Source organism: Odontesthes bonariensis, chromosome 5 (assembly GCF_027942865.1).
Source record: "Odontesthes bonariensis isolate fOdoBon6 chromosome 5, fOdoBon6.hap1, whole genome shotgun sequence".
In the NCBI taxonomy this organism is placed as follows: domain Eukaryota; kingdom Metazoa; phylum Chordata; class Actinopteri; order Atheriniformes; family Atherinopsidae; genus Odontesthes; species Odontesthes bonariensis.
Window position 1 is genome coordinate 41,392,946 of NC_134510.1, and position 27,399 is coordinate 41,420,344.

The window sequence follows — 27,399 nt, forward strand, 5'->3', positions numbered from 1 at the left end:
CATCAAAAATGTATACATTCTTTGAATACGATACAGCTATCTACAGTCTCCGTTTCTTACTTTGAAATCCTCTCAAAAACGCAGGAAATGCCATTTCAGAGGGTTGAATTTTCAATTTTTTCCGGGGGGGGGGGGGGGGGGGGGCATGCCCCCGGATCCCCCTACAACAGAGATACTAATTGGCGGCTCGCACTTCTTTAGCCAGCGCACGCTAGCTTCTTTAGCCAGGGCACGCTAGCTCCTTTAGCCAGGGCACGCTAGCTCCTTTAGCCAGCGCACGCTAGCTCCTTTAGCCAGCGTGAGATGCAGGCACAATGGATCGGTTTTTGATTAAAAAAGGGCAAAAACCAGCACAGAAACCAGCACAGAAACCAGCACAGAAACCATGCTCATCCTGAATGTCTCACTATGATTTCAACAACAAACTACAAATACAACATGAAGAAAGTCGAGGACATGCACGCCAGCTTCAGCTCATCCCAGTATTAAGGTAAATGTGGTCTGAATTGAAAATGTATTGGCTGTGTTGTTTCTTTTTTTGTGGGATGTTTTATATGTAGAAATGCAGATTTGCAAAAGGGGACTTTAGTATGTTGTGGTAAAAGTGGCTCTAACCTTGATTTTGCTGCCAATGTGGCTCTGGTGAAAAAAATAGTGAGTATCACTGCTCTAGAACAAAGTCCCAAAAATATACAAAACGAATCCCCCCCAAGCAAAATCCTGGCTACAGGCCTGGAGCGGTCTGTGGACGCAGTCTCAGCACGGAGTCCTGACCCCACACCCTGAACACCGGGTACAGCGGCTCTGTGAATTCAGTGGTGAAGGTGTGGAGGTGTGTCAGCGACCGTCCAGCAGACACTCTGTAGAAGGACAGGACGCCGCCCTCCCAGTCCAGGTACACCGCCAGTCCACGGGAGCCGGCCAGAGGAGCCGGGACGACGATGCTCTTGAAGTCGTGATACGCTCGGTAGCCGTGAGCAGAGCAGTGCAGGCTCCAGGACCTTTTATTGTATCCTATCACACAGTCATTGTCGTGCCCCTTCCGTCCGATGCCGATGTAGGTCACCCCGATCCCAGCCCAGTTTCCTTCCCACTCCACCTCCCAGTAACAGCGACCTCTCAGGCCCTGCCGGCACAGAACCTGGGTCCAGTAGTCAAACCTGTCAGAGTCTTCGGGGTACGGCTGCTCCCGTCTGCTCTGGCAAACCTCCCGGTGGTCATCAGAGAGGAGGAGGAGTTTATGAGCCGTGTTGGGATCCAGTGTCAGCTCACATGCATCTGATGGCAGGAAGAAGAAGAGTTGGAAAGGTATACTGTTAGACACTACAGACGCTTCTGATTGGCTGACAGCAGAGGGATCTTATGGTGGAACCAGAGTGGTGTAAAAAGAGAGTGGCGACACTCCCATAGACTTCTATTGAAAGAAAGGAATGCGGAAGTCACGTGGGTCACGGAGACGCCACAGTTCCAAACAACGGACGCAGCTCCGTTAACCTCAATTGCTCGTCAAGAACAATTACTGGTAAGTTAATAAAATAACAGCATTTTAAACGTTTTTTTACATTTTTAAGCATTATCTATCAGAAGTATACTCTTAGACATCGTTATTTTTACATTTGGTTAGCATGAAATGTCGATGTTGATGTTAAAAATGGAATGGATTTAGAGACCTAGCTTAAAGCTTGGTAACGGAGGCTAACGTGAGGTAATTAACGTGATCATTTCACTAAAGTCCGTTAACTTTTTATTGTCAGGTGACATTGTGTAAAGTTGTTTTGATTGTTAGGTTTTAAAACATTACCAAAATACTATATATTTAATACATTTTTGGTATTTCTGACGTATTTTCTCCAGTAAATTGATTAAATTACAACATTTTTGGCATAGTGAGGCATTAGCTGACTGGTCTTTAATTAAGTAAGTTTTTTTCAGCATGACTTTGCAGCTGTGATAATGAATTTATTAATTTCTCTGTTGTTGTCAGGGAGGTCAGCAGATGTGGTGCTCGCTGCTGCCATGGATCAACCCTTAGGACTTCAGAACTTTTCTACAATGTCCAAACCCTTGAATTTGATCAAATACAGTTCATTGTTGCAGATTAATCTACCCAACAGTAGAGATAGCAGTAAAATAACTTCTTTATTAAGGCTTGTTTTACATGTTCTATGATGACATTTTATAATAAAATGTTTGGTTTAAATCTGTTTTGTTTATTTTTTTCACAACTGACACATTTATTTTGTCATTAATATGGTTTTAACCAGAAAAAAAGTTAAATTCATATTTTAATCCATCCATTATACCCGCTGAATCCGTCGATCGGGTCGCGGGAGGGGGGGGCTCATTGTCCATCTGACACCAGAGAGAACAGACAGACTGAATGACATCTTCTACAGATAGAGTGTTTGGGACAACAGGAGTAAATCCTGGGAACAGACAGTAACATCATGCTCTGTTGAAGGATGTAGATCTGAAGGTAAGCTGGACCACTGGCATAATTCAGTATAAAGGAGGACGAGGTAGCTGCCCCCTGCTAGCATGCAGGGGTACCCTCTACGATTTAAAATGGTGATAAATGTGTCTCTGTGCTCCAAAAAAGAAAAACGTTGATTAAAATACATAGTCGGTGAAGTGATCAATGCACATTATGGGTCAATATTTACCGAAAATTGCGTCGTAAATGTTAAAGTTATCGTTTTTGTGCTCCGTCCCGCTAAAACCCATTCAAACTGACTGACAGCGCTGTGATGCTTGGAACTCCGGAGGCTCACATGAACCACGTGACAGCCCTAGCGGCGACTTCAAAGCGTGTCGCAACTCTGTATTACTCTATAGCTCTGGGTGGAACTACTGCCACGTTAGATATTTGCTTTGTTCTACAAGTCCTGAACCTTCATTTAAGAAAATGTGCTCTTCCACATCCAGCAGGCGAGAGGCGGGGTACACCTAGGACAGGTACATACACCTGGGACAGGTACATACACCTGGGACAGGTACACCTGGGACAGGTACATACACCTGGGACAGGTACACCTGGGACAGGTACATACACCTGGGACAGGTACATACACCTGGGACAGGTACGTACACCCGGGACAGGTACATACACCCGGGACAGGTACATACACCCGGGACAGGTACATACACCTGGGACAGGTACACCTGAGACAGGTACATACACCTGGGACAGGTACACCTAGGACAGGTACATACACCTGGGACAGGTACATACACCTGGGACAGGTACATACACCCGGGACAGGTACACCCGGGACAGGTACACCCGGGACAGGTACATACACCTGGGACAGGTACATACACCTGGGACAGGTACACCTGGGACAGGTACATACACCTGGGACAGGTACATACACCTGGGACAGGTACACCCGGGACAGGTACACCCGGGACAGGTACACCCGGGACAGGTACATACACCTGGGACAGGTACATACACCCGGGACAGGTACATACACCTGGGACAGGTACATACACCTGGGACAGGTACACCCGGGACAGGTACACCCGGGACAGGTACACCCGGGACAGGTACATACACCCGGGACAGGTACATACACCCGGGACAGGTACATACACCTGGGACAGGTACATACACCTGGGACAGGTACACCCGGGACAGGTACACCCGGGACAGGTACACCCGGGACAGGTACACCCGGGACAGGTACATACACCCGGGACAGGTACATACACCTGGGACAGGTACATACACCTGGGACAGGTACATACACCCGGGACAGGTACATACACCCGGGACAGGTACACCCGGGACAGGTACACCCGGGACAGGTACATACACCTGGGACAGGTACATACACCCGGGACAGGTACATACACCTGGGACAGGTACATACACCTGGGACAGGTGGCCTGTTTGAACTAACAGGGGGTTGAAGGACAAGAGCGTTTTTTTGACATTGGGCCCTTGATTTCACATTATAGCATGATGTTCTACTCACCCCTGCTTGTTGTTGGTCATTTGGAGCTGTTCCGAAGATATTCGCGAGGCGTCTGGCTGCTCTCTTGAGATATTCGGCCATGAAACGGTTTCCTATGGGCAAGTTTATACAGGCACAAACTATGCTGTTTATAATTTATTAATTACTGTACACTAGCACTGATAACGTGGAGGTGCGTCGCTTACTTAAAAAAATCCGGGTTACTGTATTTTGATTTTTTTGTCGTAAAGTGGGTGTTACTGACGTCATCGTCGTGCTACTGCCACAGACAGCCCACAGACCTGCTGCCTATTTATTCATTCGGCTAAAATTCAAAATTAGTAACCCAGATTTTTTTAAGTAAGCGACGCACCTCCACGTTATCAGTGCTAGTGTAGAGTAATTAATAAATTATATACAGCATAGTTTGTGCCTGTATAAACTTGCCCATAGGAAACCGTTTCATGGCCGAATATCTCAAGAGAGCAGCCAGACGCCTCTCGAATATCTTCGGAACAGCTCCAAATGACCAACAACAAGCAGGGGTGAGTAGAACATCATGTTATAATGTGAAATCAAGGGCCCAATGTCAAAAAACCGGTCTTATCCTTTAAACCACCACGAGCTTTGAAATCATTAGAATAATTTCTCCTGTCTGAGGAGTCCCAATGAGAGGAGGCACTTTAGTTTGAAGTTTGCTGCTTACGTTTCCTCAGTCCGGCTTTAAACCAGTGTTCTGCGTTGTGGTGGACTCTGTGGGCAGAGACACATGTCGGGTCAGAGGAGAGGACCATAGATAAGATAGGATGGATAGATACTTTATTCATCTCAATTTGGGAAATTGTTGTGTTGCAGCAGCATACAGTAAAAGATATGTAAACAATTAAAGTGAAAACAAGCAAATAGAATAGAATAAAATAAAAATAAAAATAAAAATAAAATAAAATAAAATAAAATAAAATAAAATAAAATAAAATAAAATAAAATAAAATGAAATAGTGAATAAACATTAGGTATATACAAGTCTACAGTATGAAGTTTGGTTTTTTTTTGTTATTGTGTTTTAGGAGCTTGAAGGCAGGTACCATCAGGGACCATCTCATCCTGAATCAGGGCCACATCCTAATCTGGTCTTTCACCTGAGTTTAGTAAATTCACATCCCGCTTCCTCCAGGGCTTCAGACACCAGCTTCGGTCCAGACTCTCCGAGGTGGTTGTAGCTCAGGTCCAGCTCCCTCAGATGGGACGGGTTGGACCTCACGGCCGAAGCCAGGAAACCACAGCTGGTTTCTGTGATGTCACAGAACGCCAACCTGACAGAGGGACAGAATTCATCCTTAAGGCCAGACACTACAGGTGAATGGGGTAATATTTTCAAATAACAGATATCACCATGAAACTTCCTCAGTTGATTACTTATACAAGTATGAAAAAAAAATGTATTAAAATTTGTATGTTTAATTATGCAAATTAGGCATTATCTCATTAAATATGCGCACATTTGCATATATTTCCGGAAGATAGATCTGAACTTATGATAAAGCCAGGTGCACAATTATTTTTTCATTTTGTTTACATACAAAATGAAAAGAAAATTACAGAGGGATATCAGGATATCTGCTTTCATTTCCTAGGAAATCAAAATATACTGTCCATAGCCTAAAAAACATGGATTTTCGCCATATTTTTTTATTATAATGTCACATAAATCAGGCCAGGAATGATTTATCAACAAATCCTTCTGTAAATATCTTCAGAATACTCCTAAGTGTATAACTGGAAAGTTTGGTGTTAGTAGGTGCTCCATAGGCTGAGATATTAGCAGGTGCTCCATTGGCGTTGGAATGCTAACTTTTTGGTAAATCCGGGCAAAACGTACTGCCGGGAATGAACAAAATGTAATAAAATAAAAAATTTTAATTTATGTTTTCAACGTTTTCTTTATAGCAGGTTGAAAGAACACATGTTGAAGGAGTAGACAGGGCCAAAAACCCCTGTTTCCCTGCCGTGTCTCGCCTTAACCGGAGGTTGACGCGCTTTACAGCCGATACGCATGCATTCACAGCTGTTGTGGGATACCTGAGTGTCTCCAGCTGACAGCTCACATTTCCCAGCCCGTTGCACAGAACCTGAACTCCTGAGTCCATGATGTCGTTGTGATTCAGGTCCAGCTCTTGAAGATGTGACGAGTCAGACCGAAGAACCGAGGCCAGAGTTTCACAGCATCTCTCGGTGAGACTGCATCAGTTTAGCCTGATGGAACAAACAACATGGAGGATGTGAGAGGTATCTCTTTCCCAGTATATCCCAGAGTCTACCTTCGCACTATGTTCTGGGCCGGTGGCACTTTAACTGTCCATGTAAGAAAGATTACAAGTTTATCCGTCCCTGAATAGTGTCACGATGTTGGGGTATAGCCCCTGGAAGGTTCTCCTAAAGTACATTAGTACCAAGGGAAGGACCTGGGACCATAGATATGTATAGAATGGCGAGATGTGTTACGAGTTTAGAACGTCCGCACAAGTCGGCCATCTTACCACCAGTGGCGGTTCTACGGGGGGGCAAGCAGGGGTATTTGCCCCGGTGGATTTATATTCTGCCACCCCAGTTGCCACCCCATTTTATTTCATTTATTTATTTATTTTCGAGTAAAATGTAAATTCTAGTTTTCAAATTTAGTGGTTTATTCATATTCACATAAATGCACTTACTCTTTTCTCTCTGGCTACCTATGACTACTTTTTAAAACGTCCTCATCCCCCTCTGGAATTTCGAAATGGTTTCGCCCTTTTTGCGACACCTAGCACCTAGCTCTAGCCGCTCAGATTCCACCACCACCACGATTCTTCCCACACCACCACCAAGAGTAAGCTAGGACTTCAGAGGCGTGAAAAAGATGAATGAGAAAGAGGTTGGTCAAAATCATTGAAACCCATCATATAAACTAAGTCAACATAACCCTGTCCTTAGTCATATTTTGGTATTATTTATTTTAGTTTAACCTAATCCGTAAGCAGCAGGATAGCGGCTACTCGTGTTCCAGTTCCAGAACTAGCACTAAACTAGCAGCTATTTGTCTTTACTTTGGGGTAGATTCTATGTGAATTGTAACATATTGGTAGTTTACATAGGTTGCTGTCCATCAGTACTCAACGTCAGTAATATTTTTAAGGATAGTATTATGTCTGTTTTACCTATTATAGCAGTGTGTCTTTTTAATAGATCTAAAAATGACTATTTCTGGAAATTCAAAGTGGCGGAGCATGGAGAAGATCCCCTTTTTCGTGTATGAAAAGTGCAATTTTCCCAGTCATAATGAATACTTAGAATTTGATGGTGGTGGTAAGTATTCATGAAGAAAGGAACATTTGTGAATGGGCAACATGAGTTCTAGAAATAAACTAGTAAAAATATTACACAGTGCACCTTTAATGACTGTAGATATCGCATTTGAATGGATGTTGATCACATTCTGAAGGAATTGTTATGCACTTGTAGATAACACTGTCACTGACTGGGTAGTGTAATAATTTTTCCTTGATGGTATAAACAATGGCTCAATGAATAGTGAGTTAGGCCTATTTTTCGTCCATAAACTGCTCCCCACCTCCGCCCCCCCTCTGGACCTATTGCCCCACCCCTGCCACCCCAGGGCAAAATCTCTAGAACTGCCCCTGCTTACCACAGGGTGAGATGTCCGGGAGACAGTCAGACCGGAGGTAACCATGGTTACGCTAAGTGATCTGCTCTGACGCTGTTACTCTTATCTCACAGAAATCTCCACCATTTTACACTGTTTTACATACTAAAAGACGCTGTGCGATATTTTATTTATTCGGTCATCTGTGCAATAATTCCCGTCACTACTGTGCAATATCTTTTCTATTTATGGTCAGACTATGTGCATACAATGTGTAATTAACACAAGTGTAGTGCAATATGGGCAATAACTCAACCATAGTGCTATAACTTATTTTATTTAACTCTCTTTACTTTGTATATCTTGTATAGCCTATATTCTTTTTTACACTTTGTTTTAGATTATTCTATATTAATTATTCTATATTATACTGTATTTGAGATTTATAGAGATCCTATGTGTGTGTTTGGAGCTACTGGGGACTTGAATTTCCCTGAGGGAGTCATCCCAAGGGGTAAATAAAGTTGAGTCATGGGGCAAATAAACCTGAAATATTTACGTTTTTATTTAAAAAAATAAATATGGACTTCGTCTGTAGTGTGATAATTAGCTTACTACTTTGATGTTTATAATAACCTAAACGTTTGAGAATTAAGCAAGTTATGTCTTGAATGTTTGAATGTTTCACCATCAACACAATGAGAGAGCTGCCTGTGGTAAGATGGCGGCCATCTGCGGACGTTCCACTCCGTTGCCTAGCAACGCTGACGAGACATCTAGCCATTCTATACATATCTATGATTCTATACATATCTATGGTTCTATACATATCTATGATTCTATACATATCTATGATTCTATACATATCTATGGTTCTATACATATCTATGATTCTATACATATCTATGGTTCTATACATATCTATGGTTCTATACATATCTATGATTCTATACATATCTATGATTCTATACATATCTATGATTCTATACATATCTATGGTTCTACACATATCTATGATTCTATACATATCTATGATTCTATACATATCTATGCTTCTATACATATCTATGGTTCTATACATATCTATGCTTCTATACATATCTATGATTCTATACATATCTATGCTTCTATACATATCTATGATTCTATACATATCTATGATTCTATACATACCTATGATTCTATACATATCTATGGTTCTATACATATCTATGGTTCTATACATATCTATGATTCTATACATATCTATGGTTCTATACATATCTATGATTCTATACATATCTATGATTCTATACATATCTATGGTTCTATACATATCTATGATTCTATACATATCTATGATTCTATACATACCTATGATTCTATACATATCTATGGTTCTATACATATCTATGGTTCTATACATATCTATGATTCTATACATACCTATGATTCTATACATATCTTTGGTTCTATAGATATCTATGGTTCTATACATATCTATGCTTCTATACATATCTATGATTCTATACATATCTTTGGTTCTATAGATATCTATGATTCTATACATATCTATGCTTCTACACATATCTATGATTCTATACATATCTATGGTTCTATACATATCTATGTCTGGGACCCTGAACAAAATGGATAGCTCTGACTGAGTTTATTGATGGTTTGTATAAAACCCGTGTGGTGAGCCAAGCTGCCCCATCTCTGCTGCCCCATCCCTGCTGCCCCATCCCTGCTGCCCCATCCCTGCTGCCCCATCCCTGCTGCCCCATCCCTGCTGCCCCATCTCTGCTCCCCCATCTCTGCTCCCCCATCTCTGCTCCCCCATCCCTGCTGCCCCATCCCTGCTGCCCCATCCCTGCTGCCCCATCTCTGCTCCCCCATCTCTGCTCCCCCATCTCTGCTCCCCCATCTCTGCTGCCCCATCTCTGCTGCCCCATCCCTGCTGCCCCATCCCTGCTGCCCCATCCCTGCTGCCCCATCTCTGCTGCCCCATCCTGGGACTCACCTCAGTGCCTTCAGTCTGCAGTGAGCGCTCTGCAGTCCTTTGCAGAGATATTCGACTCCTGAGTCCTGTAAGCTGTTATCATTCAAGCTTAAAAGACTCAGCTCGTTACCGCCTGAGCTGAGCGTGGAGGAGAGCAACTGGCAGGACTCTGCTGTGAGATTGCAGTCATTCAACCTGATAAACAAACAGACAAAGCCTGTTAGAGTCAAAGTGGAAATGAATGAATTCAAACATCCGTTAGACCTGAATAAGGAGAAAGTTCAGATGCTCACATGGCTGATCTGGAAGCTTTGATGGCTGGCAGGAGCCTCAGGAGGCCTTCCTCCGTTCTGGAGAACTTCTTCAGGTGGATCTCTTCTGGCTTCTCGGGCGACGTAAGCAACAAAAAGACCAGAGCCGCCCAGCGATCTGCAGAACAACCGTCCATCGCAAAATCTCGGTCCAGGTCCAGGTAGCTCTGGAGGTCCTCCACCAGAGAGTGGTCGTTCAACTCGTTCAGGCAGTGGATCAGGTTGATGTACTTCTCCGGAGGGAGACTCTGGTTTATCTTCTCCTTGATGAACCGGATGGTTTCCTGGTGACTTTGGGAGCTGCAGGTGTCCACCTGTATCTTCAGGGCTTTGAGTAGACTCTGACTGGAGTCCAGAGAGAGTCCCAGGAGGAAGCGCAGGAAGAGGTCCAGGTGGCCGGTGTCGCTTTGCAAGGCTCTGTCCACCGCAGCTTTGTGCAGCTCGGACACGGCCGTGGACGCCGCTCTGGCTTGCTGCTTCATCAGGTTTACTCCGTGGACCTTGAACATCACGTGCACGTACAAAGCAGCCAGACACTCCTGGACGGACAGATGCACGAAGCAGAAGATTTTGTGCTGCCTCCAGGACTCTTCCCTGAACACCTGCGTGCACAGTCCTGAATACACCGAGGCTTCTTTCACGTCCATGCCGCAGTCTCTGAGGTCGTCCTCGTAGAAGATCAGGTTGCCTTTCTCCAGCTGCTGGAAGGCCAACTTCCCCAGGGACAGCATCACCTTGTTGTTGCCCTGGGAGTCCAGCCGCTGCTCCTGGCGGTACTTATCGTGCATCCGTGTGCTCTGGTGTGTCAGGAAGTGGATGTACATCTGAGTCAAAGTCTTGGGCATTTTGCCTGCTGCCGCCTCTCTTTTTCCCAGGACGATGGAGGAGATCCAGCAGAACACCGGCACGTGGCACATGATGTACAGACTTCTCACCGACTTGATGTTTGCTATGACTCTCTTGGCCAAGTTCTCGTCTTGAATGCTCCTGCTGAAGTACAGCTCCTTCTGCTGGTTGTTGAAGCCTCGTATCTCGGTCAGCCGGTGGACGTACCGGGCAGGGATGCAGCCGGCCGCGGCCGGCCGGGTCGTGATCCACAGGCTGGCTTTTGGCAGCAGGCTCCCGGCGATCAGGTTGGTCAGCAACACGTCCACCGAGGTCGGGTGGGACGCATCGCAACATCTCTCACTGCCACCAAAATCCAGCTGGAGTCGGCATTCGTCCAGACCATCCAGCAGAAGCAGAACTTTGTGCTTCTCCAGGTCTCTGATCCCAGATTCTTCCAGTCCTGGAGAGAAGTCGTTCAGGAGCTGCATCAGACTGATCCTTTGGTTTCTCACCAGGTTCAGCTCCCTGAAGGGAAGGGAGAAAACCATCTGGATGTCCTGATTGGCTCTCTCCTCTGACCAGTCCAGCATGAACTTCTGGGCCAGCACGGTCTTACCGATGCCTGCTATCCCCTTGGTGAGCACTGTTCTGATCGGCTGTCTTTGTTTGGGTAAAGGTTTAAAGACGTCCTCACACCTGATCTGAGTTTCCAGACGCCGGCTTCTGTTGGACGCCGTCTCGATTTGTCTCACCTCGTGTTCCCTGTTGACCTCGCTGCTGTCCCCCTCTGTCAGATACAGCTTTGTATAAATCTTCCGCAGAGGCACAGGACGCCGCTCCGTGTCCGTCACTTCCAACAGGCTGCCGTGCTTCTTCTTCATGGAGGACTTCAGCTCCCGCTGGTACACCACCAGTTCTCCGTAATGACCTGACGGCAGAGACACAGTTTGGCTTGTTAGTCCCTCTGAGCCCTCAGCTGTAATGCTGCAGCCAGCTCCTCACAAGGGATGGGAATCAAAAACCTGGGAACCGGTTCTCAACAAGAACCGGTTCCCAGTGTTTCAATTCCTTGGACTCGTTTGGCGATTTTTGCAAACGATTCCCTTATCGATTCCAGTGGGCGCGAATGACGTCACCACGCAGCGTTGCGTGGCGAGTCCAGCGCAGCCAGCAGCCAACAGTAAACATGGCGCCCAAGCGGTACAAACGCTCGAAAGTTTGGTTCCACATCCCTAAAAAAGACGACAACAGGGCAACTTGCAAAGTGAATATTTCACCAAAGGAAACAAACACTGCCTATCATGTTAGCAGCATTTGCCTGATTGTAAAAGCTGCTGTTAGTAACGGTTAAGGTTAAATGAATGCCTTCTCAGGCATTACATTTAGATGAAATCATGAGAGACAGAGCCTGACTGGCTCAGAGCCAGAGGCTGGTGGTGCTACCCCCAGTTCACCTCTACCTCCAGCTTCTCCTTTCACCAGAGCAGGAAGAGTTAAATTACCCAGGCCAGGATAGACCAATGTGGACCTCACCGTTGTTGGGTTTGTGAGGTCACGACTCGTGTTACTTCTAAACTAAACCAAGTTGATGCTAATCGACCGGTTTGTTGTCCTTTTTCTCCAAATGAGAATCGATAAGGGAACCGACAAAGAACCGAATCGTTAAGCAGAATCAAAATGGAATTGGAATCGTAAAAATCTTATCAATTCCCATCCCTACTCCTCCAGCAGCCACTTACGTTGCTCCAGAATGCGAGCGTGCTCGTCCTGGTTCATGGTCCTCAGGATGTGGAGGGCGATCTTCAGAGCGGCTTCATTGGTTTCCTCGTCACACTCCAGCAGATCATCACACGCGTCCTGCTGCTCCTCTTCATCAAAAAGTCTTCTTTGTTTCTCAGAAAGAACCTTCTGGTGTGTTTTCAGAGTTTGCTTCACCAACGTCATGGCTTTGGATTCAAACATCTGACACGGACCGTGAAGTGTTAAAGCAGGGAAACCATGAAGTGCACTTACAAAGTGAAAGGAGCACCTTTAAAACGATGCAGATAAGTAAAAGCCCACCTTCAGAGTGTCCAGATGCTGCTGGCTGCTTGTTTTCATCTTCTCCCTGAAAACATATCAGATGTTAGTCAGAAAACCCGTTCCATGAAATAATTCTTAGTTTATTTCAGGGCTGGGTGAGTTAACTCGTTAATTATTTATTTAACGCCGATAAATATATTATCGCGCATTAATGCAGGTTTTATTTATTTATTTATTTTTTCAGGCTTTTGTGCCTTTAATGGAAAGTTCAGAGAGACAGGAAGCAGGGGGCAGAGAGAGGGGGAACAACATGCAGCACAGGGACGTCCTGTCCCTAATATCCCACCAAAGGTATAACTGATGCTTAAATCCGGTGTAATGAATGAATATGCAGCTCAGTCCTGCAGCGTCCTCGTGCATTATCACCAATGAAGTTCCTTTATTCAGAGCTCAGCACTATGGGTCATCTCTACTAACGGTCTGTTCATTGTGCAACAGGGAAACAGGACTTTTGCTGTAAACTGGCACTCACACTAAATGAAGTGAACCGAGATGAATTATTGATGATCTTACTTTGTTCCAGGAGGGTGAGCTTTGGTGCTGAACACTGGAGGATCATCTTTGGACCAATCACTCTTTGCCAAACTGGCAGAAGAAGACACAGATTCTTCTTCCCAGCTGTCGGCGCTCATTTTCACGCCTTCGGCGGGTCTACAAGAACACGTCCGATGACATCAAGATCTCAACAGACACAATTCAACATCAAGGGTTTCACTGCACACAAATATCTGGTGGTAACGTATGTTGCTTATTCATAAAAACTTCATTTACAAGCTCAGAGATATTGAACGTACACAGTTCAGACCCAACCGGGTAACATGCAGAATATCAGAGCATGAAAACCTGCGGAGCTGCTCCTGCTTTTACTCACTGAGAGCCGTGAGGTGGTTGGAGTTTGTTGTGGTGACAAACCCTAAACCCAGTGCTAGACACTTCGGGTAAAGGGAGCCACCAGGCTAAGGAGAGAATCCTACAGAGCTTAGTTAGCTTGTAGAACTCTAGAGGAAGCTGTCAGGTACCGACACAGTGTTTTGTGGGCTTGGAGAGGGCCTACGCCTCTGTTCCTCGTGGGGTCCTATCGGAGATGCTCTGGGACTATGGGGCAGCCGCGGCTATTCAGAGACAGCAGGGGAAGCCGGGCAGCCTCTCCCATTCTCTGGCCAAACTGCTACATCTTCAATGTTAAATTGATGATAAAACAGTTATTCACAAAACACAAGATATGCCCAATACTGCATTTACTTTCATAACTCCAACATGTTGTCCTGGAGCTTAATGAAGTGATTTGTTCTGAAATCGTTCACTGAGGAAATCATGTGATGAAGCCGCCACTAACAGCCGGGCTTCCGAGCCGAGGGCCGCCCGACTTCAGGAGGGGGGGGGGGGGAGTCGAGTTTTTTTCTACAATTCTAGGTCATCATTGGCTAAATCGACAAAAACTCATCACTTCCGAGGCTGCTCGGCGTCTCTGGGGGTAGATTAGACGTGGGCGTGTCAATATGAGGGGCTGTGTCGTGATGATTGGAGTCAGTGTTTGTCCATCATGAGAGAGAAAAAATGCTCCACAGATTCTGATCCAGCCATTTACAGGCCTTAGATTCCATCATACTGGATTTTGGCCTTGCTGTGTGAATTTTCAAAGTCTATACCTTCTTTCTGTGTATTTGCTGGGCATACTTGTCATACTAAACACAGCTATGTTATAACTAATTCTTTTTAACTTTGCTATCTTCTGCTTTGGGATGGCACGAGCCGCTACAACCCTGAAGGCGTAATATGGGCTTCCCCTGTTTTAAAAGTCAGCAGCCGCCACTGGTATGGGGTATATGGCCTCTTCAGAAGTCTGGAGTATCGGAACTCTTGTTACAAATCCCTTTGCAAAGGGAGTGAGAGCTCGGTTCCCATTTCCAGCAGTTAGTCAAACATGTTTCCCCATGCGTGTTGGACTCCACCAGAGCTGCCCTTTGACACGTTTTGGGTTCAGAACTTTAATGGACAGCATCTCCAGGCACAGGGTCGGAGGCTTTCCTGTTCAGTAATCTGAGCATTGCATCTTTGCTTTTGGTAGATGATGCGGTCCCGTTGGCTTCATTGAGCAGAGATGACAGTTGCTCCTGCAACCTGGATCCCGATAAGTGGCAGAAACTGGATGGATGGATGGATCTCTACTCACTGAGGAAAACCCGGTCTATCTTCAAGAAACTCATGAAGACCCAGCTCTTCAGAGAGCATCTCCTACCCTGTACCTCCCTCTATGCCTGCTCTCCTCTCTACCCTGTCACCTCTGACAGAGTCTGGTGGTTTTCCTTCTATGTAGCTTATTGTTAGCTTTGATGTTAGCTGTAATGTTATATCCTCATCTGTAAGTCGCTTTGAATAAATAAACCTGTTAAATGCAGAAACATGATGCAAAGAAGTAAAGGAAAAGACTCAAACACAGTTTAATAGCTCTCTTAGCTGGAAAATAATAAAAGTATACAGATAAAAATGAATAACCATGAGATAAATAACAGATCAAACCAGGCAGGTGCTTTGATTCAGCAGCTATCATTTTCAGAAGGATCTTTCACTTTGTGAGAAACAGCTGACTTGCAGTAATCTACTGAACGTGATGCACATAAGAGGAGATTTAAAAGAGGATGGAATCTATTACAGAAAAATAAGTGAATGCACTCAGTATACACTGCATATAGCATGTAAATATGAAGGCTATAATTATAAAATTTTATTTAAAAAAACAACAACTTTCAAGCGAATTATAGACCAATATCAAGTCTCCATTTTATGTGTAAATTAGTCCACTGCTATGCTGATGATACTCAGCTGTCCTTATTAAATACCTGAAAGTATTTTATCTGCACTCTTCACTTTTAAATGGAACCAGCTGCCAGTTTGGGAGGCAGAGCCTTCAGTTATCAGGCTCCTCTCTGTGGAACCAGCTGCCAGTTTGGGAGGCAGAGCCCTCAGTTATCAGGCCCCTCTCTGTGGAACCAGCTGCCAGTTTGGGAGGCAGAGCCTTCAGTTATCAGGCCCCTCTCTGTGGAACCAGCTGCCAGTTTGGGAGGCAGAGCCTTCAGTTATCAGGCCCCTCTCTGTGGAACCAGCTGCCAGTTTGGGAGGCAGAGCCCTCAGTTATCAGGCCCCTCTCTGTGGAACCAGCTGCCAGTTTGGGAGGCAGAGCCTTCAGTTATCAGGCCCCTCTCTGTGGAACCAGCTGCCAGTTTGGGAGGCAGAGCCCTCAGTTATCAGGCCCCTCTCTGTGGAACCAGCTGCCAGTTTGGGAGGCAGAGCCTTCAGTTATCAGGCCCCTCTCTGTGGAACCAGCTGCCAGTTTGGGAGGTAGAGCCTTCAGTTATCAGGCCCCTCTCTGCGGAACCAGCTGCCAGTTTGGGAGGCAGAGCCTTCAGTTATCAGGCCCCTCTCTGTGGAACCAGCTGCCAGTTTGGGAGGCAGAGCCCTCAGTTATCAGGCCCCTCTCTGTGGAACCAGCTGCCAGTTTGGGAGGCAGAGCCTTCAGTTATCAGGCCCCTCTCTGTGGAACCAGCTGCCAGTTTGGGAGGCAGAGCCCTCAGTTATCAGGCCCCTCTCTGTGGAACCAGCTGCCAGTTTGGGAGGCAGAGCCTTCAGTTATCAGGCCCCTCTCTGTGGAACCAGCTGCCAGTTTGGGAGGCAGAGCCTTCAGTTATCAGGCCCCTCTCTGCCTTTAAGACCAGGCTTAAAACTTTCCTTTCTGATAAAGCTTATAGTTAGGGATGGCTCAGCTGACCCTGAAACATCCCATAGTTCTGCTGCTATAGGCCCAGCCAGCTGGGGGAGCTCCCATGATGCACCTCTCCTCCCTCTGCATGTACATATGACATCATTAAATTCTAATATCCCACCAAAGGTATAACTGATGCTTAAATCCGGTGTAATGAATGAATATGCAGCTCAGTCCTGCAGCGTCCTCGTGCATTATCACCAATGAAGTTCCTTTATTCAGAGCTCAGCACTATGGGTCATCTCTACTAACGGTCTGTTCATTGTGCAACAGGGAAACAGGACTTTTGCTGTAAACTGGCACTCACACTAAATGAAGTGAACCGAGATGAATTATTGATGATCTTACTTTGTTCCAGGAGGGTGAGCTTTGGTGCTGAACACTGGAGGATCATCTTTGGACCAATCACTCTTTGCCAAACTGGCAGAAGAAGACACAGATTCTTCATCCCAGCTGTCGGCGCTCATTTTCACGTCTTCGGCGGGTCTACAAGAACACGTCCGATGACATCAAGATCTCAACAGACACAATTCAACATCAAGGGTTTCACTGCACACAAATATCTGGTGGTAACGTATGTTGCTTATTCATAAAAACTTCATTTACAAGCTCAGAAATATTGAACGTACACAGTTCAGACCCAACCGGGTAACATGCAGAATATCAGAGCATGAAAACCTGCGGAGCTGCTCCTGCTTTTACTCACTGAGAGCCGTGAGGTGGTTGGAGTTTGTTGTGGTGACAAACCCTAAACCCAGTGGTAGACACTTCGGGTAAAGGGAGCCACCAGGCTAAGGAGAGAATCCTACAGAGCTTAGTTAGCTTGTAGAACTCTAGAGGAAGCTGTCAGGTACCGACACAGTGTTTTGTGGGCTTGGAGAGGGCCTACGCCTCTGTTCCTCGTGGGGTCCTATCGGAGATGCTCTGGGACTATGGGGCAGCCGCGGCTATTCAGAGACAGCAGGGGAAGCCGGGCAGCCTCTCCCATTCTCTGGCCAAACTGCTACATCTTCAATGTTAAATTGACGATAAAACAGTTATTCACAAAACACAAGATATGCCCAATACTGCATTTACTTTCATAACTACAACATGTTGTCCTGTAGCTTAATGAAGTGATTTGTTCACTGAGGAAATCATGTTATGAAGCCCCCACTAACAGCCGGGCTTCCGAGCCGAGGGCTGCCCGGCTTCAGGAGGGGGGGAGAGTCAAGTTTTTTTCTACAATTCTAGGTCATCATTGGCTAAATCGACAAAAACTCATCACTTCCGAGGCTGCTCGGCGTCTCTGGGGGTAGATTAGACGTGGGCGTGTCAATATGAGGGGCTGTGTCGGGATGATTGGAGTCAGTGTTTGTCCATCATGAGAGAGAAAAAATGCTCCACAGATTCTGATCCAGCCATTTACAGGCCTTAGATTCCATCATACTGGATTTTGGCCTTGCTGTGGGAATTTTCAAAGTCTATACCTTCTTTCTGTGTATTTGCTGGGCATACTTGTCATACTAGACACAGCTATGTTATAACTAGTTCTTTTTAACTTTGCTATCTTCTGCTTTGGGATGGCACGAGCCACTACAACCCTGAAGGCGTAATATGGGCTTCCCCTGTTTTAAAAGTCAGCAGCCGCCACTGGTATGGGGTATATGGCCTCTTCAGAAGTCTGGAGTATCGGAACTCTTGTTACAAATCCCTTTACAAAGGGAGTGAGAGCTCGGTTCCCATTTCCAGCAGTTAGTCAAACATGTTTCCCCATGCGTGTTGGACTCCACCAGAGCTGCCCTTTGACACGTTTTGGGTTCAGAACTTTAATGGACAGCATCTCCAGGCACAGGGTCGGAGGCTTTCCTGTTCAGTAATCTGAGCATTGCATCTTTGCTTTTGGTAGATGATGCGGTCCCGTTGGCTTCATTGAGCAGAGATGACAGTTGCTCCTGCAACCTGGATCCCGATAAGTGGCAGAAACTGGATGGATGGATGGATCTCTACTCACTGAGGAAAACCCGGTCTATCTTCAAGAAACTCATGAAGACCCAGCTCTTCAGAGAGCATCTCCTACCCTGTACCTCCCTCTATGCCTGCTCTCCATCTCTACCCTGTCACCTCTGACAGAGTCTGGTGGTTTTCCTTCTATGTAGCTTATTGTTAGCTTTGATGTTAGCTGTAATGTTATATCCTCATCTGTAAGTCGCTTTGAATAAATAAACCTGTTAAATGCAGAAACATGATGCAAAGAAGTAAAGGAAAAGACTCAAACACAGTTTAATAGCTCTCTTAGCTGGAAAATAATAAAAGTATACAGATAAAAATGAATAACCATGAGATAAATAACAGATCAAACCAGGCAGGTGCTTTGATTCAGCAGCTATCATTTTCAGAAGGATCTTTCACTTTGTGAGAAACAGCTGACTTGCAGTAATCTACTGAACGTGATGCACATAAGAGGAGATTTAAAAGAGGATGGAATCTATTACAGAAAAATAAGTGAATGCACTCAGTATACACTGGATATAGCATGTAAATATGAAGGCTATAATTATAAAATTTTATTTAAAAAAACAACAACTTTCAAGCGAATTATAGACCAATATCAAGTCTCCCTTTTATGTGTAAATTAGTCCACTGCTATGCTGATGATACTCAGCTGTCCTTATTAAATACCTGAAAGTATTTTATCTGCACTCTTCACTTTTAAATGGAACCAGCTGCCAGTTTGGGAGGCAGAGCCTTCAGTTATCAGGCCCCTCTCTGTGGAACCAGCTGCCAGTTTGGGAGGCAGAGCCTTCAGTTATCAGGCCCCTCTCTGTGGAACCAGCTGCCAGTTTGGGAGGCAGAGCCTTCAGTTATCAGGCCCCTCTCTGTGGAACCAGCTGCCAGTTTGGGAGGCAGGGCCTTCAGTTATCAGGCCCCTCTCTGTGGAACCAGCTGCCAGTTTGGGAGGCAGGGCCTTCAGTTATCAGGCCCCTCTCTGTGGAACCAGCTGCCAGTTTGGGAGGCAGAGCCTTCAGTTATCAGGCCCCTCTCCGTGGAACCAGCTGCCAGTTTGGGAGGCAGAGCCTTCAGTTATCAGGCCCCTCTCTGTGGAACCAGCTGCCAGTTTGGGAGGCAGAGCCTTCAGTTATCAGGCCCCTCTCTGTGGAACCAGCTGCCAGTTTGGGAGGCAGAGCCTTCAGTTATCAGGCCCCTCTCTGTGGAACCAGCTGCCAGTTTGGGAGGCAGAGCCTTCAGTTATCAGGCCCCTCTCTGTGGAACCAGCTGCCAGTTTGGGAGGCAGAGCCTTCAGTTATCAGGCCCCTCTCTGCGGGACCAGCTGCCAGTTTGGGAGGCAGAGCCTTCAGTTATCAGGCCCCTCTCTGCGGAACCAGCTGCCAGTTTGGGAGGCAGAGCCTTCAGTTATCAGGCCCCTCTCTGCGGAACCAGCTGCCAGTTTGGGAGGCAGAGCCTTCAGTTATCAGGCCCCTCTCTGCGGAACCAGCTGCCAGTTTGGGAGGCAGAGCCTTCAGTTATCAGGCCCCTCTCTGTGGAACCAGCTGCCAGTTTGGGAGGCAGAGCCTTCAGTTATCAGGCCCCTCTCTGCGGAACCAGCTGCCAGTTTGGGAGGCAGAGCCTTCAGTTATCGGGCCCCTCTCTGCGGAACCAGCTGCCAGTTTGGGAGGCAGAGCCTTCAGTTATCGGGCCCCTCTCTGAGGAACCAGCTGCCAGTTTGGGAGGCAGAGCCTTCAGTTATCAGGCCCCTCTCTGCGGAACCAGCTGCCAGTTTGGGAGGCAGAGCCTTCAGTTATCAGGCCCCTCTCTGTGGAACCAGCTGCCAGTTTGGGAGGCAGAGCCTTCAGTTATCAGGCCCCTCTCTGTGGGACCAGCTGCCAGTTTGGGAGGCAGAGCCTTCAGTTATCAGGCCCCTCTCTGTGGGACCAGCTGCCAGTTTGGGAGGCAGAGCCTTCAGTTATCAGGCCCCTCTCTGTGGAACCAGCTGCCAGTTTGGGAGGCAGAGCCTTCAGTTATCAGGCCCCTCTCTGCGGAACCAGCTGCCAGTTTGGGAGGCAGAGCCTTCAGTTATCAGGCCCCTCTCTGGGGAACCAGCTGCCAGTTTGGGAGGCAGAGCCTTCAGTTATCAGGCCCCTCTCTGCGGAACCAGCTGCCAGTTTGGGAGGCAGAGCCTTCAGTTATCGGGCCCCTCTCTGAGGAACCAGCTGCCAGTTTGGGAGGCAGAGCCTTCAGTTATCAGGCCCCTCTCTGTGGGACCAGCTGCCAGTTTGGGAGGCAGAGCCTTCAGTTATCAGGCCCCTCTCTGTGGAACCAGCTGCCAGTTTGGGAGGCAGAGCCTTCAGTTATCAGGCCCCTCTCTGCCTTTAAGACCAGGCTTAAAACTTTCCTTTCTGATAAAGCTTATAGTTAGGGATGGCTCAGCTGACCCTGAAACATCCCATAGTTCTGCTGCTATAGGCCCAGCCAGCTGGGGGAGCTCCCATGATGCACCTCTCCTCCCTCTGCATGTACATATGACATCATTAAATTCTAATATCCCACCAAAGGTATAACTGATGCTTAAATCCGGTGTAATGAATGAATATGCAGCTCAGTCCTGCAGCGTCCTCGTGCATTATCACCAATGAAGTTCCTTTATTCAGAGCTCAGCACTATGGGTCATCTCTACTAACGGTCTGTTCATTGTGCAACAGGGAAACAGGACTTTTGCTGTAAACTGGCACTCACACTAAATGAAGTGAACCGAGATGAATTATTGATGATCTTACTTTGTTCCAGGAGGGTGAGCTTTGGTGCTGAACACTGGAGGATCATCTTTGGACCAATCACTCTTTGCCAAACTGGCAGAAGAAGACACAGATTCTTCATCCCAGCTGTCGGCGCTCATTTTCACGTCTTCGGCGGGTCTACAAGAACACGTCCGATGACATCAAGATCTCAACAGACACAATTCAACATCAAGGGTTTCACTGCACACAAATATCTGGTGGTAACGTATGTTGCTTATTCATAAAAACTTCATTTACAAGCTCAGAAATATTGAACGTACACAGTTCAGACCCAACCGGGTAACATGCAGAATATCAGAGCATGAAAACCTGCGGAGCTGCTCCTGCTTTTACTCACTGAGAGCCGTGAGGTGGTTGGAGTTTGTTGTGGTGACAAACCCTAAACCCAGTGGTAGACACTTCGGGTAAAGGGAGCCACCAGGCTAAGGAGAGAATCCTACAGAGCTTAGTTAGCTTGTAGAACTCTAGAGGAAGCTGTCAGGTACCGACACAGTGTTTTGTGGGCTTGGAGAGGGCCTACGCCTCTGTTCCTCGTGGGGTCCTATCGGAGATGCTCTGGGACTATGGGGCAGCCGCGGCTATTCAGAGACAGCAGGGGAAGCCGGGCAGCCTCTCCCATTCTCTGGCCAAACTGCTACATCTTCAATGTTAAATTGACGATAAAACAGTTATTCACAAAACACAAGATATGCCCAATACTGCATTTACTTTCATAACTACAACATGTTGTCCTGTAGCTTAATGAAGTGATTTGTTCACTGAGGAAATCATGTTATGAAGCCCCCACTAACAGCCGGGCTTCCGAGCCGAGGGCTGCCCGGCTTCAGGAGGGGGGGAGAGTCAAGTTTTTTTCTACAATTCTAGGTCATCATTGGCTAAATCGACAAAAACTCATCACTTCCGAGGCTGCTCGGCGTCTCTGGGGGTAGATTAGACGTGGGCGTGTCAATATGAGGGGCTGTGTCGGGATGATTGGAGTCAGTGTTTGTCCATCATGAGAGAGAAAAAATGCTCCACAGATTCTGATCCAGCCATTTACAGGCCTTAGATTCCATCATACTGGATTTTGGCCTTGCTGTGGGAATTTTCAAAGTCTATACCTTCTTTCTGTGTATTTGCTGGGCATACTTGTCATACTAGACACAGCTATGTTATAACTAGTTCTTTTTAACTTTGCTATCTTCTGCTTTGGGATGGCACGAGCCACTACAACCCTGAAGGCGTAATATGGGCTTCCCCTGTTTTAAAAGTCAGCAGCCGCCACTGGTATGGGGTATATGGCCTCTTCAGAAGTCTGGAGTATCGGAACTCTTGTTACAAATCCCTTTGCAAAGGGAGTGAGAGCTCGGTTCCCATTTCCAGCAGTTAGTCAAACATGTTTCCCCATGCGTGTTGGACTCCACCAGAGCTGCCCTTTGACACGTTTTGGGTTCAGAACTTTAATGGACAGCATCTCCAGGCACAGGGTCGGAGGCTTTCCTGTTCAGTAATCTGAGCATTGCATCGTTGCTTTTGGTAGATGATGCGGTCCCGTTGGCTTCATTGAGCAGAGATGACAGTTGCTCCTGCAACCTGGATCCCGATAAGTGGCAGAAACTGGATGGATGGATGGATCTCTACTCACTGAGGAAAACCCGGTCTATCTTCAAGAAACTCATGAAGACCCAGCTCTTCAGAGAGCATCTCCTACCCTGTACCTCCCTCTATGCCTGCTCTCCTCTCTACCCTGTCACCTCTGACAGAGTCTGGTGGTTTTCCTTCTATGTAGCTTATTGTTAGCTTTGATGTTAGCTGTAATGTTATATCCTCATCTGTAAGTCGCTTTGAATAAATAAACCTGTTAAATGCAGAAACATGATGCAAAGAAGTAAAGGAAAAGACTCAAACACAGTTTAATAGCTCTCTTAGCTGGAAAATAATAAAAGTATACAGATAAAAATGAATAACCATGAGATAAATAACAGATCAAACCAGGCAGGTGCTTTGATTCAGCAGCTATCATTTTCAGAAGGATCTTTCACTTTGTGAGAAACAGCTGACTTGCAGTAATCTACTGAACGTGATGCACATAAGAGGAGATTTAAAAGAGGATGGAATCTATTACAGAAAAATAAGTGAATGCACTCAGTATACACTGAATAGCATGTAAATATGAAGGCTATAATTATAAAATTTTATTTAAAAAAACAACAACTTTCAAGCGAATTATAGACCAATATCAAGTCTCCATTTTATGTGTAAATTAGTCCACTGCTATGCTGATGATACTCAGCTGTCCTTATTAAATACCTGAAAGTATTTTATCTGCACTCTTCACTTTTAAATGGAACCAGCTGCCAGTTTGGGAGGCAGAGCCTTCAGTTATCAGGCCCCTCTCTGCGGAACCAGCTGCCAGTTTGGGAGGCAGAGCCTTCAGTTATCAGGCACCTCTCTGTGGAACCAGCTGCCAGTTTGGGAGGCAGAGCCTTCAGTTATCAGGCCCCTCTCTGTGGAACCAGCTGCCAGTTTGGGAGGCAGAGCCTTCAGTTATCAGGCCCCTCTCTGTGGAACCAGCTGCCAGTTTGGGAGGCAGAGCCTTCAGTTATCAGGCCCCTCTCTGTGGAACCAGCTGCCAGTTTGGGAGGCAGAGCCTTCAGTTATCAGGCCCCTCTCTGTGGAACCAGCTGCCAGTTTGGGAGGCAGAGCCTTCAGTTATCAGGCCCCTCTCTGTGGAACCAGCTGCCAGTTTGGGAGGCAGAGCCTTCAGTTATCAGGCCCCTCTCTTTAGAACCAGCTGCCAGTTTGGGAGGCAGAGCCTTCAGTTATCAGGCCCCTCTCTGTGGAACCAGCTGCCAGTTTGGGAGGCAGAGCCTTCAGTTATCAGGCCCCTCTCTGTGGAACCAGCTGCCAGTTTGGGAGGCAGAGCCTTCAGTTATCAGGCCCCTCTCTGTGGAACCAGCTGCCAGTTTGGGAGGCAGAGCCTTCAGTTATCAGGCCCCTCTCTGTGGGACCAGCTGCCAGTTTGGGAGACAGAGCCTTCAGTTATCAGGCCCCTCTCTGTGGAACCAGCTGCCAGTTTGGGAGACAGAGCCTTCAATTATCAGGCCCCTCTCTGTGGAACCAGCTCCCAGTTTGGGAGGCAGAGCCTTCAGTTATCAGGCCCCTCTCTGTGGAACCGGCTGCCAGTTTGGGAGGCAGAGCCTTCAGTTATCAGGCCCCTCTCTGTGGAACCAGCTGCCAGTTTGGGAGGCAGAGCCTTCAGTTATCAGGCCCCTCTCTGTGGAACCAGCTGCCAGTTTGGGAGGCAGAGCCTTCAGTTATCAGGCCCCTCTCTGTGGAACCAGCTGCCAGTTTGGGAGGCAGAGCCTTCAGTTATCAGGCCCCTCTCTGTGGAACCAGCTGCCAGTTTGGGAGGCAGAGCCTTCAGTTATCAGGCCCCTCTCTGCCTTTAAGACCAGGCTTAAAACTTTCCTTTCTGATAAAGCTTATAGTTAGGGATGGCTCAGCTGACCCTGAAACATCCCATAGTTCTGCTGCTATAGGCCCAGCCAGCTGGGGGAGCTCCCATGATGCACCTCTCCTCCCTCTGCATGTACATATGACATCATTAAATTCTAATATCCCACCAAAGGTATAACTGATGCTTAAATCCGGTGTAATGAATGAATATGCAGCTCAGTCCTGCAGCGTCCTCGTGCATTATCACCAATGAAGTTCCTTTATTCAGAGCTCAGCACTATGGGTCATCTCTACTAACGGTCTGTTCATTGTGCAACAGGGAAACAGGACTTTTGCTGTAAACTGGCACTCACACTAAATGAAGTGAACCGAGATGAATTATTGATGATCTTACTTTGTTCCAGGAGGGTGAGCTTTGGTGCTGAACACTGGAGGATCATCTTTGGACCAATCACTCTTTGCCAAACTGGCAGAAGAAGACACAGATTCTTCTTCCCAGCTGTCGGCGCTCATTTTCACGTCTTCGGCGGGTCTACAAGAACACGTCCGATGACATCAAGATCTCAACAGACACAATTCAACATCAAGGGTTTCACTGCACACAAATATCTGGTGGTAACGTATGTTGCTTATTCATAAAAACTTCATTTACAAGCTCAGAAATATTGAACGTACACAGTTCAGACCCAACCGGGTAACATGCAGAATATCAGAGCATGAAAACCTGCGGAGCTGCTCCTGCTTTTACTCACTGAGAGCTGAATTTACCTGCGTTTACACCTTTTTATCACAAAGTTATGTCCAACAAATTAAAGAACAGAACTTCCTGATTTTTTCTAAAACCTTGTTTTAATTACGTCGGACCAAACTTACATTCAGTCTTTAAGCTGTTTCGTGAGTTTCTGCTGGATGATCTTGTTCTCCAGCAGCTCGTTTTGAGCTGTGAGGTTTTAACTTTCACATCCGTAGAATTCCAGAAACACAAATATTCTCACCTGTGAGCGCAGAGAGTTCTCAGGTTCTGTCGTTTCAGGCAGCAAACGATCTCAGATCAGAACTCTTCTGGCACTCCTCAGGACTGCGTTTGACTTTCGCTTTGCTTGAGAACAACAACAAGTCGACTGGGTGGAGTCACAGATAACTGCCACCAATGAGCCGAGGCAGAGCGGAGCTGCTGGGGCCCCAGGAAGGGGAACGTCTGGATGAGCTGATAAGAGTGACGCAGCTCAGCGATGGTTTCATGTTTCACATTCTGACAGCAGCAGATCTGCAGCTCAGATAATGTCAACTTTCAGAGGGATTTTATCTCAATAAACACAAAACTTTGCCCTGCTGTAAATAATATCATAAGTAAAACTAAAGCTCAGACAGCTGAAAGTACACGCTGAACAAATCATCTCTAATTCCAAACTAAACACAGATTTACAGCAGGTAACACTGACCAGATTCAGTCTCATCTCAACAAAAACTATTTGAGCTCCTTCTGCCGACCTTCCAGCTGCTTCTCATCTCTAAAGAAGATTTAGAGACCCTGCTACGACTAGGGGAAGGAACCACCCGCCCTCATGAGGGGAAGGAACCACCCGCCCTCAGGAGGGGAAGGAACCACCCGCCCAACAGGAGGGGAAGGAACCACCCGCCCAACAGGAGGGGAAGGAACCACCCGCCCTCAGGAGGGGAAGGAACCACCCGCCCAACAGGAGGGGAAGGAACCACCCGCCCTCAGGAGGGGAAGGAACCACCCGCCCTCAAGAGGGGAAGGAACCACCCGCCCAACAAGAGGGGAAGGAACCACCCGCCCAACAGGAGGGGAAGGAACCACCCGCCCTCAAGAGGGGAAGGAACCACCCGCCCAACAAGAGGGGAAGGAACCACCCGCCCAACAGGAGGGGAAGGAACCACCCGCCCAACAGGAGGGGAAGGAACCACCCGCCCTCAGGAGGGGAAGGAACCACCCGCCCACAGGAGGGGAAGGAACCACCCGCCCAACAAGAGGGGAAGGAACCACCCGCCCTCAGGAGGGGAAGGAACCACCCACCCAACAGGAGGGGAAGGAACCACCCGCCCAACAGGAAGGGAAGGAACCACCCGCCCAACAGGAGGGGAAGGAACCACCCGCCCAACAGGAGGGGAAGGAACCACCCGCCCAACAGGAGGGAAAGGAACCACCCGCCCAACACGAGGGGAAGGAACCACCCGCCCTCAGGAGGGGAAGGAACCACCCACCCAACAGGAGGGGAAGGAACCACCCGCCCTCAGGAGGGGAAGGAACCACCCACCCAACAGGAGGGGAAGGAACCACCCGCCCTCAGGAGGGGAAGGAACCACCCACCCAACAGGAGGGGAAGGAACCACCCGCCCTCAGGAGGGGAAGGAACCACCCGCCCAACAGGAGGGGAAGGAACCACCCGCCCTCAGGAGGGGAAGGAACCACCCACCCAACAGGAGGGGAAGGAACCACCCGCCCAACAGGAAGGGAAGGAACCACCCGCCCAACAGGAGGGGAAGGAACCACCCGCCCAACAGGAGGGGAAGGAACCACCCACCCAACAGGAGGGGAAGGAACCACCCGCCCAACAGGAGGGGAAGGAACCACCCACCCAACAGGAAGGGAAGGAACCACCC

General features: G+C 47.2%; 1 pseudogene; it reads right to left on the bottom strand.

The window, feature by feature from the left end:
- Positions 1 to 149: 149 nt before the first annotated feature.
- LOC142380500 (uncharacterized) lies at positions 150 to 25,850 on the bottom strand (annotated as a pseudogene).
- Positions 25,851 to 27,399: the final 1,549 nt, after the last annotated feature.